The sequence below is a fragment of the Cylas formicarius genome, unplaced genomic scaffold (assembly GCF_029955315.1).
Source record: "Cylas formicarius isolate icCylForm1 unplaced genomic scaffold, icCylForm1.1 PGA_scaffold_3__17_contigs__length_32017465, whole genome shotgun sequence".
NCBI classification, from domain to species: Eukaryota; Metazoa; Arthropoda; class Insecta; order Coleoptera; family Brentidae; genus Cylas; species Cylas formicarius.
The window spans coordinates 10,153,424-10,171,445 of record NW_026844326.1 but is presented as its reverse complement, the minus strand read 5'-3'; the positions used below and the strand labels follow the sequence as shown (position 1 = coordinate 10,171,445).

Sequence of the window (18,022 nt, the reverse complement as noted above, 5' to 3'; positions counted from 1 at the left end):
TTTCGTCAATTTACAGACCTCCATCAGGAATTATAGACGTCTTCTTATATTGCTTAGAAAAGGTACTCTTAGATATATTTAAGGAAAATAAAAAAAATGTTATAGCGGGGGATTTTAATATAGACATGCTTAGAGAAAATGAACACAAATTAAGCTTAATTTCACTAATGGCTTCATTTAACCTTTTGCCTACGGTTTTTGAAAACACAAGGGTAACGTCACATACAGCAAGCTGTATTGACAACATCTTTGTGAATTGTGAATACAGAAACACTCTAGTATTTGACGCTTTCATTTCTGATCATACTGCTCAGAAAATTATATTACCTTTAGAGAATTTTAGACAACATACGGCTCATTTGAAAAGAATCTTTTCAGAAAAAAATAAGCAAACCTTTATAAACTGCCTACAAGAACAAAAGTGGGAGGATGTAATTATGTCAGAAACGGATGATGTCAATCAAGAGTGGAACCTTTTTAAGAATCTTTTCTCTACACTGTTTGATCAATGTTTTCCTAAAAAAAACAATAAGAAACGCTAGTGGTGTAAAATCATATAAAGATAATGATGAGATTAGAGAATGTAAACGAAAACTAAATATCTTGTTAGTTTTGGATAGACAAAGTGCTCGATATAAACAGGAATACAGATTTGTTAAGCGAAAATATGATAATCTTTTGAAAACTGAACGATCTCAGGCATATGGCATTAAGCTAAAGCTTTCTGATAATAAAACCAAATGCATGTGGTCAATATGCAATGAGATTTTGGGTGGAAACAGTTTAGGGGCTGACATTGGTATGAGTGAGGATCCTAATCAAATGTCAAATGATTTTAATGAATATCTGTTGAACGTTGTACCTGAATTATTGGAAAACCTAGAAAAAAGGCCATTTTCCAATAAAATACCCGTAAATTCACAGTCCATGTTTTTAACACCGGTAACACCAGATGAAATCTGTCATTTGGCTGAACAAATTAAAAATCAACATAGTAGTGGAATAGACGAGATTCCAACCAGTATAATAAAAATTTCTGTCCCGTATGCAAGTAAAGTGTTGTGTCTTTTGATTAATGAATCATTTGAAAATGGCGTTTTCCCAGACCAACTTAAAACAGCATTAATAAAACCGATCTATAAAAAGGGAGATCCGGAAATAATTACCAATTATAGACCAATTAGCCTTTTGCCCGGGTTTTCTAAAATATTTGAGATGGCTATTTGCAAAAGACTCCTAGAGTTTTTTAATAAATATAAAATGTTCAACAATAATCAGCATGGTTATGTAGCTAATAAATCAACAGAAACCGCTATATTTCAGTTTATAAAAACAATTTTAAAACACTTGGAGGGCGAAAGAATAGCTTTAGGTACGTGCTTAGATCTTTCTAGAGCATACGACTGTATAGACAGGGACTTATTGCTCAAAAAATTGGATTTATATGGTGTAAGAGGTAATGTTCTAAAATTGTTTGAATCATACTTAATAGGAAGGAAGCAACAAGTAAAAATAACCCAAAATGGCACTAGTTATTTTTCGGATATTAAGAAAATAGTCTGGGCATAGCACAAGGTAGTATTCTTGGTCCAATTTTATTTATTATTTGTGTGAATGACTTGTATTTAGTAACACAGTCAGAAGAAGAGAGCATAATATGCTATGCGGATGATACCAACCTGCTTGTAGGTGGAAATAATCTCACTGACGTTAGTGATAAAGGCAACGATATTTTTACAAGGGCACATGACTGGTTTCTAGGAAATAAATTGATATTAAACAAAGAGAAAACGAAGTTAATTATGTTTAGAACTAAATTATGTAGAGTTGAAATACCATTAAGAATACGGTTAGGTAAAGAAAATATTACTATTGTAAATAACACTAAATTCTTAGGTTTACAAATTGACGAATTTCTTGATTGGTCTGAACATATTGATTATCTGCTAAATAAATTAAATTCAATTTGTTATGGAATTCGAGTTGTTGCAAATTATATGAATAAGGAAACTTTAAAAATTATGTACTTTGCAAACTTTCAGTCGCGCATGAGGTATGGAATTATCTTTTGGGGGGGTAGTGGTCAACTACAGAAAATTTTCGTGGTTCAAAAGAGAACTCTTCGGACTGTCAAAAAAATGCAATTTAGAGAGAGCTGTAGAGGGGTGTTCAAGACTGAAGGTATTTTTACTGTATATGCTTTATATATTTATGAAGCATTGATATTCTTCTTTAAAAATCGAAAGGACTTCGAACCACAGATATTTCATAGATATAATACCAGAACCCTAAATGTAAATTACCCTATTCACCGTTTAACCTTAACTGAAAGGAGTCCTTATTATATGTGCCTGAGATTGTATAATAAATTACCAAATGAAGTAAAAACAATTGCAACTCTAAAAATCTTTAAATATACAATAAAAAAGTTATTGATAGAGTTAGAACCTTACTCCATAGAAGATTTTTTCTGTAAAATTTAAATAATTGTAAATACGATGTAATTGAAATTTGTAACAATATCTGGTGCTTTTTCCTTTTTTGACGCGGATTTCCTTTGTGTTTGGTATATTATGTTTAGGTAATGTATTTATGACACAATGTGAAATAAAGTTGATTATTATTATTATTATTATTATCAAGACCGACGCTTAGCCAAGTCAACGATTCGTGATTGTCTTTTTTTTTTAAGTGAGACAGCGGTTAGAGTCGACTTATAAAGCGCTACCGACTTTGTCTTCGTCTTCAGGTACATAATAAAGCAAAATTTGTAGGGAATTATTCATATAAAAACAAGTTACTTAGCTATTTTCCTAGAAGCGCAGTTCTAGACATTTTTAAAGGATGATTGAGGGACCTTATTTACCGCTGCTATAAGTTTAAATGAAGTTACTGCGAAAATACTCCCGGCCTTCCATTTTGGAAATTTGAATATATGTATGCATGTATGTTCAATAATTTTGGGTTGCGATAGCGATATGAATCTAATTTTCAATATGATCCTCCTTGACTCTCACGACACTTTCTACTAGGACCCATTCTCGTAAATCACATCGCAATATAAGTCAGCGTTCCCGCGGGAAACCCTAAAGTTTTCGTCGTCTCAACGAAAGAGAGAGTTGCTTTTTTTTCGATAAATGTCAACGCCCTATTTTCTAGCAACTGAAATACGGTTGGCCGTAAGATTGGAAAAAGAAGGAACAAACTTTTGCTGTAGTAAAAAGCGTATTCCCTTATGAGCGCAATCGGTGTAATCAGCTTTTCAAAATGAAGGTAGTTTGATTAGAAAAGTAAAACCGAGATTAGCTAACTTTTTGATCTAACAATCCCTTTGGGGTCGATGTAAAAAATGTTTTATTTTTACCCGCATCCTATTTATCATTTGTTGGGCATAAAGTTGCACTTGGCGAGCAATACAAGCAACAAAGCACCACAATTTTTGTTATTCGCTGGGATTTTAACACTCTGAAATTTAAATCATATTTTCTCTCCTTTGTTTGTGAGTAATATGATACCCGTTGAAAATCCAATTTGAGCACCATAACGAGGATATTATACGAATTAATGAAGCCACATTTTTTAAAGAATGACAGGGACGAAGACAAAGGCGAAGGAGAATAACGGTAGAATATAGATTTTGGTTAGTTTGGATATTTTTTCGTGTTGTATTTGCGAAAACAGAAAAATTGTATCGTTCACAGTTGTAAGTTTCCGAAATTGTATTTGAAAAATGTCTGGAACATATTTTTCTTGTAACGGTCAGCTTCATCAGGAACAGCTATGGATTCTCCATTATCACTAGTCATTGCCAATATATTTATGGAAGCTTTTGAGAAGAAAACCCCCGTCCCACAGTAGTTCATTTTGTATTTCTGGTTGGACAATATTATGCCCCTGTAGTATCACGAATGATACAAATTTTTATGATAAATAAAAATAAAATGATTTTGTTGTATGGGGAGAATTTTCTCCTAAGAAAGACAGTCAGGATTAAACTGAAAAAGTTATTCTTCATAGTAACCAAAATAAGAATAAATTCGCCTTCTGCTCTTTAGTTCTTAATCTAAATCCAATGAGAGCAAGTGAGTCCAATCTACTGATAGCTGATGGAGGTCTTCCCAAAGCATTAGTGCTAGTCGAGATTTACCTGAAAACTGTCATCTTTAATGCCAGGGTTGCGACTTCAAATAAACAAGTTTATCTTTGGGATCTCCTACCACTGAGGTTTCGCACATATCTAACAAATTCCAAGCTCGAAAAAGAAAAAAGCAGAACCAAACACAAACTTCAAAAGTAATTGCAGTTATGGAAAAGCCATCTTGAATGTATTATTGGGTTGCTGTAAGTTTTAAAGTACTGATTTAGTTGAACAATATAACAGTAGAACTGTGGGTGCCGAGTTAAGGGAAATAGTAAATAAAGCAGCAAAACCAAACATTGTGTTCTTTTGAAGTAAGTTTTATTTCAAAATCAAACGTGATGTTTCTTTTGTACAAAATTATACAGATATACATAACCCAACTTTCCAGTTATTCCTTATTTACACTACATTACATTTAGTAATCTTAGAGTTACCCAAGTTTTATCGTCTTCACGTAGAGCATCTCTAAAATTTGTGTTCATTTTCTCTAACTGGACTTTCACATGAATCAATCAAAAACTGTTAAAACTATTTAGGGAACTTTTTAAACTCCTGTTAAACCAATTTAAGGTGTCCTTTATTTTGTCTAGGCCAAGGTCCAAGGCCTGATCCACCAACTTCTTTCGATATGAGATAGCAAAAAAATATTAGCAGCCGGGATAAGTGCTATTAGCATTAGTTTTTCTAATTCTTTTGATTTTTTGTATAACAAACTGGGGCTTAAACATTTCAAGTAAATAAGAAAACATTAATCCAAATCAAAAATAGTAAAACATAACCTCAAAATGCTATATGTTGGCTGACCAGTTTAATAACATTTTGAGACTTCAAATAAATTAACGAAGCTCCTTCCTAGTCAACAATTTCATGAAGAAATTCATGAATTTATTGTCAGTGTAAAACTAGCTTCATATGCATAGATCCCTTGGCAGCGTCTTACGGTTTTCGGAGAGGATGTTGTGGAGTTTAATGCCTTCTATCCTGCCTGGCTATTCTAAAACATATTGTTGACTTCCTACGAACTTTCTTGCACAAATCTGTCTACTCTTTAAATTTACACCATAGATGTTGACGATATTATTTGATCATCTAAGCATCCTTTCTGTGTATTGATGCTAGAGAAAACGTAAATCGAATTATACACGCCTAATGGCCAAACCAACGATGTAAGTGCGAAGATTCGACGCTCACTTAATTAACTTACTTCCCTGTGGTGTCACGCATCGCCACGATGCTTACAATGCCTTTGAAAATCTATTAAATCTGGCGGCATTCTTGTTAAAATGGTTCACCAAAGCTCTTGCGCAGTAAATGTCGCCGAACCCACCACCCCTTGACAAATTGCTTTGTAAGGCCCGATTAAAACAAGTCAAACTCGGGTTTATTCGCCAGGATCGCGTTTAAGGTTTTTATATAGCCTATTAAAACTTCCACTCACCGTGTAATTATTCACGGTCCTGACATAATTGATCGGAATTTAGACGTCCTATGCAGGGCCAAAACGAAAGTTTACGCCAAAGGGTCGACCAGAAGCGAAAAAAAAAAGATTTGCGTCATTTCGTTTGTACAGCGCTATCCAAGAGTTAAAGCTCGGTTGAAGTGTTATTAGAGATTGCCGATAAAGCACTTACGGCACCGGTTCATTAACGGGCGAGTGCTCGTCTCGCGAAATTTTCATCACGGTTAATAAATTTTCCGAACGCGTTAGATTTATTTATAGATTTTTTTTCGTTTTTTAACTAATACGCGCGCAAGTGAATAAGTCGATCCGTTTTGCGCCTCAAGTCGTCCCAAAAACTGCTGGAATTTCAATCAACGTTTGGTTTTCGACTTTTCAAACTTCGTAATAAATGATTAATCGCCGCGGTTTGACAAAATTATATAATATCATAAAGTCAGTCTGCCAAATTATTAACTTAATCTTTACAACTGGTGAGTGCCCCTCTCATTTCAAAATTGCTTTAATAAAACCCATTTATAAAAAAGTAGAAAAAATATTCTTGAGAATTACAGGCCAATAAGTCTTATATCTAATTTAACAAAAAAATTGGAAAAAGCTTTAAAATTTCGGGTAGTTTCCCTTTTACTAAAAATCATATAATATCTAATTGCCAGCTTGGTTTTACTGATAACAAATCAACTAATTAATAATGCCTTTGCCATGCTAGATGCTTAGATAATTCAAGACCATGTGCTGCAGTGTTCATTGATTTAGCAAAGGCATTCGATACTGTAATAAATTCGCGGCTTTTGACTAAACTATATTCAACTGGTATAAGAGGACCTGCTCACTTACTAAGTGAACGTTACCTGAAAAATCGACAACAAATGATAAAGAATAATAACCGTTTCAGTAAGCCGAGAACTGTAGAGTCCTAGGACCCATATTTTACCTTATATACATAAATCAACTACTTACTAGTGATGTTTCCGGTAAAATCATCTCTTTTGCTGATGATACAGTTTTGTTCGTTGAAGGTAACAATTGGGACGAAGTCGAGAACCGCATTAGTTCGGACTTGCAACTTATGTCACAGTGTCTTGACCATAATTTACTAACAATCAACTTAGATAAAATACAAAATTTGACCTTTTCAAATTATGATGATCTACTACCTACAAACAATAAGCTTAATATAAAACTATTGTTTAGAGACAGTTGCTGATCTTTACGTAGAGCTGAGCATGTTAAAGTCTGTTCATAGATATAAGGAAGTGACTAACTTATACGAATTAAGAAAAGACCCAGGCAAACTGTAAGAATAAAATATGACTGAAAAGGTCCGTACTTTGCTTAGAATTTAATTATTTGTGGTCTTTTTACGAAATATACTAAACAATATTTATTTATGCATGTATTTATGTTTAAATCTAATATAAAATTACAAATTACTTAAAATTATTCACATAATATATCAGTATAACTATCGCTATCATTGCCTGTTCTAATTATTATTTGTTCTATATTATTTGCAATATGGATATACTATTGTTCCTCGTATAACTGGTAAATTTTACGCCGTATTATATCTTGATCACTTTCATCTACACTCGAGAAAATGTCAGCATCGCTTCTTTTTTTCCTCGCTGAAAGGGGACTATTCACAAATTACCATACAGTTGATGTTGGAATTTTCGTCAATGTGGCCGTTTCGTCTAAAGATGTTGTTTATAACTTCCTTAGTCTCAATAGAATAGTGTTTTCTACATTTGGGCGGGAGGATTTCCTGAGATACACTAGAGTCACACATATTGTGCATAATTCGCACACGATTGAACACACACGAAATAAGAATTAGTACTAATAAACTTAAACTAAGTAGTATACCAAACCAAAGAATATTAAACACAGGTAGATATAAAATTATTTTCTATTACGGACCAGAATTTTACCTGAATTTAAATTCCGAAACTTTAGGTAAAGTTATTGCATTGTATATTAATGACCACCCTTTGATGATCCCATTCAAAAGCAATTGGTCACTTTCTTATATCTATGAACAGACCTATGAACATATCTGATAAGCAATTACTTCTCTCTACTTATTTTTCACTGGTGCAATCACTTATGGAATAATTGGTTGGGGTGCAACTCTTCAGCCCCTTTACGTAATACAAAAAGAATTTTGAAAATTATATTTAAGTTAAATCTGCAATATCCACCTAATATAATTTTTACTCAAATACTTCACATAAAAAAGTTATATTATAAATCATCCCTTTTGTTCTTAATAAAAAATAACTTACTAGTTAATTCAAAAACTTACGAGTATGAAACACGCTTTAAACTTGGAGAAAATTTAACTTTACAAAAGATGCATTTATCTGTTGGACAAAAAAATTACTTTTATACTGGTGAAAAAAATTATAAGACAAATTTGCAGATTGATTATATTTATGTATTGTAACTATATAAACTCGTTTCTATATATCATATTATATAATATATATTTGTATACCTCGTATATAAGTGTTTTTTTATATTACAATAAGTTGTTAAATTGCATATTTTTTTTATTTAAATAAATATTATTATTATTATTATTATTATTATTATTATTATTATTATTATTATCATTATTATTAAAAATGTTTTGGCATTAGTGACTTATGATATTCATGAACGCGTTAACCAAAATTTAAGTAATTTGTGTAAGCAATTAATAAATATTATCCTCATTGGACCCAATTTTGACAGCTGTCATGTTACCGAGCCTGTTAAGTGTTAAATAGCATTTCTATTTAATTTTTCAAAGAAACTTCCACATGTTACTGCACTATTTACAAATCTTCTGGATTCCTCCTGCGTCAGTTGTTGATGAATCGAATTTGCTGACGTTTCGTCAACATCCTGTTGGCTTCTTCAGACCTCAACTGCAACTGGTTCGCATTCTACTCTGTACCGGTTTGTACAGGATGTGACTGCCATAGCTTGGGAGTGTATTGTTGGGGTGATTTCAAGTTAAAAATATCAAATAAACCTATACCAGGAACACTCTCCTAATTGAACTGCAGGCATTTGAAATTTTATAGACCATTAAAAAAGAAAAATGTCCAAGTGGCTATGAATCTTATCTATTGTGACAGTAACCGTCAATTAAATTAATTTTGCGTGTTTATTTTCGTGTGCTACATTAAAATACTCTTCAAGGTACAATGTTTACTTTTTAGAATGAAGAAAACGCCGACATTCACTTTGTCTATGACTTGTATAATCGATACGGTCAGCGGCAGTTGATAAATAACTTCGTAGAGTGCCTTGTACAACTGTTTTTAGGGAAATGTCCATCGATGTTTGAGAATGTCCCGTTCAGCAGAAACTTGGCCAAGAGGAGGCAATGCTGCAATAAAATTGATGCTCAACCTTTTACTAGTGTCCGAAGAATAGGTAATAGACCTAACGTAGGTCGGATGAGAGTATGGAGAACTTTACACAATTTCAGTTTATACATCTTACCTTTAAATCAAGACATGAATTTGGTTAGTAATGATAGTAAATCAATGGATTTACCAAATAATATTATTTAGTGATGAAGCCTCATTCAAGCGAAACGGTATCAATAAGACTAGGAATTGACCTTGTTGGGCACTTGAAAATCCACGGCAAACTCAGCGATCCCATTTTTAAGATAGATTGTCGGTAAATATTTGCTGTGGCGTTTATCATCTCGGATTACTGATTCCCTTATTAGTCAAAGGTAAAAACTTGAGTTGCGGTTAAGATTGTTAGGTCGCTAATATATTGTTGCTTGGTGGTAAAGTTGATTACATGAAAAAATTTTAGTTTTATCGAATTAAATTTGATGTCCTGTTTTATGATTGTGTTCGGCAACTGCTGATGGGTTTATTTGTCTTGTTCTTAAGGCTCCTTCGTGTTCTTTGAGCCTAGTTGATATTTTTCGTCCGGTCTGGTACCATAAACTCCTGATATCTCAAACGGAATTTTGCCATTAATGGATTGAAGAGGTTGAGACATTTTTAGACAAACTTTGTGACAAGTGTCGAGTTGCTTTCGGACTCATTGTCTTTGGAAGGTTGTGGTGGAGTGTATTTTGTGATGGAACGCGTAATATCTCTATCTGGGTTCAGTGACTAGGGTTGAGATAATTTTACGGCTCTGTAAACGAGAGAGTTCATAACGGATAATTTTTGAGCCAGATGGTGATGTGACAATGCAATAAGATATCTGTCTCTGTGAGTAGGTTTTCTGTAAAAAAAGGAATGGGAGGACTATTAGTAGTTTCTAATTAAATGTTAGATGTTACACGTATGTTAGGGTGTATAGAGTTTAAATGGCTAAGAAAATCTCGGAGGGATTCTTGACCATGAAGAAAAATATCATCAACGTTCCATAATTTTGGTTTTAGAATGAATGTGTCGAGAGGTTTCTTCTCAAAGGATTCCATAAATGTATTCGCGATTACTGGTGATAATAGAGAATCATAGCTTCTCCCGACGTTTATTGAAAAACTTGACCGAAGAAAAATATATTCTTGACAAGCAATTATCAGTTAAAACGAGAAGGTTTAGTTCCAGATTCTGGGTTAGTATGAAATAATGAAATAATATGAAATAATGTTGAGAGTTTCAGGAATAGGGAGTTTAGTAAAGAGAGATTCTACATTGAAACTAAGCAGAAAGTTCTGTGGATTAAAAGCAATGAAAGGAATTAAGTACGAAACAACCAGTTTTCTCTGTAAAGGGTTAGAAGCTAGACATTTTGCTAGAGTATATGTTGGAGAACAAATGGTGCTGATAATAGGTCGAAGGCGTAATCTTGGTTTATGAAGGTAGTCCGTAGAGATTTTTTTCACCGATTCTGATAGAGAAGAAGTCTTAATAACAGATTTAAGGTTGCGTTCCGTAGATCTTATTTAAGCTGACGATAGGATCGGTCTGTATGAATATCTTGAATATTTTCTTGATATTCATTTGTGTTTTGTGTGTGTTTGCGTTCATGACAACCGTAGCATTTGCTTTATCTGCTTTTAGGTTTACGATGTCGGGATTCCGTTTTAAGTTTGCTGGCTACACTAGTGTGGACGTAATTTTTTTCAAATTTTTGAATGATACTCTGGGTAGAATAAGATAAACGAACATTTTCATAAATTACGTTTAAAAGGGTATCGAAACCGGATGGGAACAAGATGGAAGCAATTTCTAGATGTAGAGAGAATAAAGTCTTATTGATTTGTCCTATTTCTTTACGGGTATGATGAATTCTTTCTCGAAGTAAAGCAGAACAAGATTTACGAAAAAAAAATCAGCTAAGCTCAAACAACTGTTTGAACTATCCAAATTTTAAAATTTTGTGGAAGCCACAAAACTGCACTACACCACACTAGGTGGTCCCAAAATTTTTACAACTGTCATTTTACAGAGCTAAAAACTGACTTTCTAGTTGCATTAATCATTTTTCTTTAACAGATTGTCAGTTACTGGTTTCTTAAAGTTTCCTAAACACTCGCATTGCTCTCGTGTCAAACTTGGGCATAATATACTATTTTGACAATATTTTCCAAACACCGTTTTTAGGGTTTCACTTAAAAACGAAGACGTTGTAGTTCACGGTATATAACTCTTAGTTCTATTTTACGCCTCTAATTTTGGACTACCATGTACAGTGTCATTAGCCTTCTGTTCCAAATAGAATGAATTATCCTATATCAATTTAGACCTAGCAATTTTAACAGTTAGTGTCGGCATCTTGCCTCTAATGGTTAACTTTAGTTAATTTAATCCGTGATTAACTCTTTAGCTCTGGGGACAATATCACTATCTCAACCTGAATCTCTTAATCAGGAATGAACACATCACACAACGGTTTTTCTCTCAAACGAACCACAAAGTAACTCCGTAATTAAAACTCGGTTATAAGATCAAAACTGGATTCTCTACTTGTCCTAAAATCTCCGGTTAAAAATAAACTTCCTCTCAACATAGCAAGTGATTACAGTATACCATGCAGCTGTTGAAAAGAATACATCGCAAAAACAGATCCAGACTACTTTCTTACATCCAAGAAAGAATTGAGAAATCATTTATCTAATTTATCAAAAACAAGAAACATTTAATAAAATAGACCCAGTGTTCCATTGTCGGCACTTAATTCCCCCTCCACACCCCCCTTGCCGACAGGTATTTACGGAGCAGAACAATCGGAATTCACTTTCAGACAACATTCTCAAGAAGCCAAGAGCATATTTGGCGAAATGTCGGCAAAAACGAAAGGAACTACCAGTTCAAATTTCTAAAAAATTGCTACTAATATCCCATCCATTGCCTTTTAAAACCACTTTTACATTTTTCCCAATCAGTAAATAACTCGAAACGAACCGAATGAAGTAGGCAGAAATTATTTATTATCTTTTTTATTCTCTATATAAAGCGTATTCTCACTGTAGGCTACTTTCACTTGATTCCGATATAGATGCCCACAATTGCAAATTCGAAGCAATGAATAACAGAATAATTTACCAGTCTATACTATCCAATTTGTTGGGCTTTGTGTTATTTCCATTGAAGTTCAAGTGCGGCTCCAGGTTTTATTTATGCAATTACTGGAATTCGAAAGAAGCGCTATTAGTGTTGATTCGGCTCTTCTTTATTTATTCTACTGGCTTTTATTCCCTTTGTCATGACTAGGCGCAGCATTACGGGAAAATATGTGTTGTGTTTAAAAGGTTACTGCTATTATAATAATAACGTTTATTGGCTATAATATTAATATTCCGGGTGGAACAATGCAGTTGGAACAAGTTTTAAACAACTCTTTTCCGGTCTAGTCTACGTTGTTTTTATTTGACTTTCAATAAATTTTATACATAGTAGACACCTTAAATCAAAATCTCCTTATTTAAGATTAGCGGTGTCTGACTTTCTGCCAACTTCAAGGGGAGTTCCGCAAGGCAGCACTTTGGAACCTTTATTATTCTCTATTTACACTTCTGACTTCTCTAGGCACTTCTAGGATATCCAAAGCCCATGGTCTGAAAATAAATCATTCCAGGACCCAGATCGTTCTTTTTGGCAGTAAAAAAGATGAAATTATGCACTATAATGATCTGAAACTTTCCTTGAATGATGTTCCGCTTGAATTTGTCGAAAAATGTAAAAACTTAGGAGTCTTTCTTGATAGTAAGCTGCTTTTTGATTCTCACTTGTCTTATTTACTGCAGAAGTCCTACGGGAAACTGAAAGGACTTTACATGTATAAAGACTACTTATTCACTGAAATTAGACTTAAATTGTGTGACTCTTTTATACTCTCTCTATTGGGATATGCGGACGTTGTATACTGGCCGGCCCTAAGACGAAAAGAACAATACAGCTTACAAAAATTGAAGAACGCCTGCCTGAGATACAGCAATGACTTGCGTAAATTTGATCATATAACGCCTTCACTCAAGGATTCCCAGTGGTTAAATCTGTGTGAAAGGTATTTTGTGCATCTGTCTACGTTAGTATAAAAAAGCCGCGGTATCTCTTTGACAGACTGGTCAAGGGTGGTGATATACAAAATAGGGCGACTCTTCGCAAGCATAGTATTGCTGCGTTTCAGAGCTCTTTCACATATAAAAAAAATTATAAGAAATTATAAGAGCTGGTGAGATTAAGGAGACGCTGGACCGCTTTTCATTTATTTATTTTTGCTTATTATTTTTCTGTAATTTTTTTCTTTCTTTCTTTTTTTTATTTATCCTCCTTTAATTTGTTTAAAATTGTCAAATTGTGAATTTAGGTGGATTTAAGGGATTTATTTATATTTGTTATTTTTTTTGTTAAATATGGAATATTCTATTACATTATATTGGTGGTTAGGTGGAGTAGCGCTGCTAGACCTCGCCTCCTGTTCATCTCTATTGTGGTATATTATTTTTGTTGTATTTTAATAAATGCTATTTATTATTATTATTATTATATATTTTTATAATATCTGTAATACCACTTTAGAAATTTTCATAAAATGTACTATATAACAAGAGGCTTTATTTATTGTATCATATTTTTTTTAAATACACCAGTGGCGAGCGTACTGAATTTTACATGTTTATTTTGGCAGACATTGAAGGTACGCCATTGATTTCTCTTAAAATAAAAATTATTCTTACAATCTGCAATCATTTCACGAGGAATTTAATTTCTTCATTTTTTCTCAATCCGATGTACGGTTAATATGACAGCATCCAGAGAATTATTATCATTATCAATTAAAATATTACTTGTTCACAGTCAGTGGCACGCCACTAATTTCCTTAAAAAATGACATTTGCATTCATTTATGAGCAGATTTGATTTCTTAATTTTTTTTAATAAGTCGCACGGTTTTCACACAAATTAAAACTAATTTCCCTGCATACTGTCATATCAACGATATTGCTATGACCATGCAAAGAAGAGGTTTTAATTTTTTTAAGCGACAACCGTATGTCGGATTGAAAAATAATTAAGAAATTAAATTTCTCTAGAAATAAGTGGAGCTTGTAAGAAAATATAGGTGAAATTCCATGCGCCCGCCACTGGTGTATTATAAAAAAATTGTCATACCCTAAAGAACGCCTCTTCATACATAGTACATATGTGCTAAATGTCATTGAAGTGTCTAAAGTTGGATTACGCATATTGAAAAATATATTTTATTTTTGAAAATTTTACCACCCGGTATCTCAAAAGTTAGGACATATGTTAATATGAAGTATTATTTGTAAAATGAGATTTAATTAAATAATATAATAATAATAATAATAAATTTCTAAAAGAAACTTCCACAGGCTACTGTTATACTTTTTACAAAACTTTTGGATTTCTCCTGCGTCAGTTTTTGCTGAATCGAACTTGATGACGTTTCGCCAATCATCCTGTTGGCTTCTTCAGAGCTTCACTGAAACTGGGTCTCATTTTACTCTGCACCGGCTTATATATTGTTTGAAAGAGACGGAGCTAAATGAGGGGCATAAACACCGTCTGATTCCCATATTGGTGACAGATAAAGACCTGAGTCGCGGTTAAGATTGTTAGCTTGCCTCGGATTTTTCGTTGGTAGTTGATTACATGCAAGAATTTTAGTTTTATTGAATAAAATTTTATGTCTGGTCTCGTGATTGCATTCAGCAACAGCTGATGAGTTTGTTTGTCTTAGTCGCAAGGCTCTTTCGTGTTCTTTGAGCCTAGCTGATATATTTCGTCCGGTTTCTCCAATGTATTCTTTGCCGCATATGCATGGAATGCTGTAAACTCCTGGCATCTCAAATGGATTTTTGTTTTTGAGGGACCGAAGATGTTGAGAGATTTTTGTAAAAAGTATTACAGCAGCTTGTGGAAATTTCTTTAAAAAATTAACAAGCCTTTATGGAGAGGACATAAAGCGCAAATGCAGAAAGTTAGATCACCAACTGAAACTGGCAACTCTGTACACTGACCTTTTTGTTACGTTGCAGAGACCATAACGTTATCTCCAATTTTCTTAAAATATTAAAAAACTTTAAAAAATTTTAAAAAATTTAAAGTCACCTACCTCACACTCAACTACCAAATACTGTAATAAATGTATCATCGACATAGCATCAACTTTCGGAAACGGAAAAATGAGAGAAAAATTTGCTGCCCCTTTTTCCCCTTTTTGGTACCCCCTTGACCTCTGTCGAACATTTCATGATTATTTATTTGGTGGTTAATTGTCTCGAAAATTGCGTTTTCATTTTTTTTTCTCGGGAAAGTTGAAATTTTTACTGAAGATAGAGGTCAATGGGATCTATACGTAAATACCTCAAAGTTCAAATTCTTGGTTCTCTCAAAAAAATCGTTCCTGACGGTCATAAGTACAGGCTATAAGCAACTTTTCGGTACCATCCGATAGACGAAATATATATAAGTATATAAGATTTAAATTTTAGCCTTGCGCAATTAAAAATTTGCGATATATAAAACATAAATAATTGAACATCGAAATTTGAGCCGGTTGTTCGAGATAAACTTCTGTTTGTATAGTGGATTGTGTAAGGTCAGGAATTCGAATCCAATGATTTTTTTTGAAAATATCTATAAATTATCGATAATTCATAGATAAAACCCATTTCTGCTTTTCTTTAATCCCACGTTGGTCCCACGGGATAGTTGAAATTTGTATTAAAGGGTCTATCTTTCGGGGCTTTTGCTTGAATTATGGGCACCGATATTGATAAGTTTGCTTGTTTCGATTCTTACAGACTAGTTAAAAACAGTGCGCCCATACTCAAAACTGACGGCGATTTATTTAAAGCGTAGAACCTATGAATGTAAGCTGTGCCACTTACATGGGTTACTTACTTCAGGGAAGTTTGTACATATCGAATATTAGGAATCAGATATAAGGATTTTTCTATTTTTTTTAAGTTATTTCGTCGCTCGCTATGGAAACCAAAACTTTTCGATTAATATTACTACTCAGACAGTTTCTCTGTTACTCCTTCACCTCATCGTTAGCGCAAGATAAAATTTCTTGGATGCGATGCCAGCCGCTGCTTTCTCACTATCTTGCCTACTTACTCGCTATACTAATTTAATTTCACGAAAAGCTGTTCTCCGTTCCTGCAGCCTCGACGATATTCCTTAAAATTTATTCCGCAATTTTTAATCGCGTTATGATGTACTTGACTTTTACCTGCTTCGCCGGAAGATATATATGGTGTCGGCAAAATTAATAAGGGTTCATTAATGAAGCAGCAAGGCGCAGAGTCAAATGTATGATCAACAGTCCAAAAAATAACGGAACTCGTAAAAGACGTACGCTTTCTTAATTTGGGAAAACAATATTCAAAAAGGACATAATTATTTACCAGACACTTCATTATTTAGATAATGCAAGAAAATATTAGTAAGTAATGGCAATAATAAAGAAAAACAAACCCAACTTTTGCTGTTTATATATTACCAAAATAAATTCAAGTTTTATATTTGCCATGAAAAATATGCGCTAAACTCTCAATATTATAGGTATCGGTGTCTTTGCTGATGAGGTGCATAAAAAAAGTCTTTTTAAAATAGCTATTATCTCGTTAACTGTAATTTGTTAAATAGTTCGAAACACGATAAATGGTGACTGTAATAATGCTATCGTTTGTATCTGCTAGGTATTTTTGGGGCAATAAATATACTGGCCCAGGGTAGTAGTAAGGAAAATGACACACAAAATATATAAATTCATTCGTATTGAGTGCTGTATAATTGTAATTATATAAATAATACATATTAAATAAAATTCACTCTCATACAATTGACGTTGTCCCCGATTTTTTACAATTATTTTTCACTTCAAGTACATGATTAAAACATTCTCTCCAACTGCTTTCTCGTATTAATTCACCTGGAGGTTTAATTACATCATTTACATAGGCGGACCTTTTTGGATTTATATTATTGATAAGATGGTACTATAAGAGGTATATTTGGTTCTTAAAACTTCATTTAGATGTTTTTTGTATAAGTATCTTCAAAATAAAGGTCATACTAACTAAGGAACTCTTGCGATAACTCTTTTTGGCTGATGACCAATGATCAATGTTCAAAAAGTTCACTTCTTATGTCCTCATGAGCGGTTTTTAATGTTTTTTGCTGAAAGGAGCAAAGCGTTTGGCACCCAACCTTCCCTCGAGTTGCAGTATTAAATGGATATTCTTTTTCCTCTAGATGCAAGCCTTTCTTTACAGCATCAAAAATGTTTGAATATATTTTTCTCTCCGGCCGGGCAATATAGTTTATTGATTATACCCGTTATTATTTGGAACTAAAACTACCAGCATGGTTCTATATAAGTTCTTATATAAGAAACAAAATGTATATCCCAATCTTGACTCTGCTATTCGAGCTGTTCTTTATGGACCAGATGAATCGATACCTAGCTCCCCAAAAGAACTAGAAAACGTCATATCGTCAGAAGAATCTAATTCCGACCCAGATGACTCAAATTTCACACCAGATTTCAGTAACCCGAATTGTTTAATCAAAGCGAATTTAATGATTTAATTAGAAATTTGCAACTTCCAAAGGATGCATCCGAATTGTTAGCGTCTAGACTTCGTGACAAGCATTTACTGGCACCTGGTATCGGATTAAGCTTTTACCGGGAAGGCGAAAAAGAGTTATGACAATATTTTATTCAGGAAGGACCGCTACTCTATTGTAACAATATTTCTGACAAAAATTTAGATAGAGATAGCTTAGTTGGCCCCAAAAAAGTTTTACTACCTCCTCTTCATATCAACCTTGATGAAGCAGTTTGTTAAAGCCCTAGACACAAATGGACAGTATTTCAAATATTTGTGAAAGAGATTTCCAATCATATCTGATACCAAAATAAAAGAAGGTATTTCTGTTGGGCCGCAGATAGGAACATTATTCAAAGAC

At 33.4% G+C, this 18,022-nt stretch overlaps 1 protein-coding gene and 1 long non-coding RNA gene across 5 annotated transcripts in view; one reads left to right on the top strand and one right to left on the bottom strand.

The window, feature by feature from the left end:
* The window catches only part of LOC132699286 (neuropeptide CCHamide-1 receptor), a 225,623-nt gene that overhangs the window by 181,630 nt on the left and 25,971 nt on the right, over positions 1–18,022 (bottom strand). The gene's annotated exons all lie outside the window — the stretch shown is intronic.
* Positions 8,857–10,820, top strand: LOC132699594 (uncharacterized). Of its 3 annotated transcripts, none has more exons than XR_009618522.1 (4): positions 8,857–9,029; positions 9,085–9,339; positions 10,009–10,184; positions 10,233–10,820. It is a non-coding gene; the product is annotated as an uncharacterized LOC132699594 (long non-coding RNA). The 3 variants fall into 3 exon arrangements; XR_009618523.1 differs by having other exon boundaries at positions 9,085–10,184; positions 10,233–10,431; positions 10,634–10,820; XR_009618521.1 differs by having other exon boundaries at positions 9,085–10,184.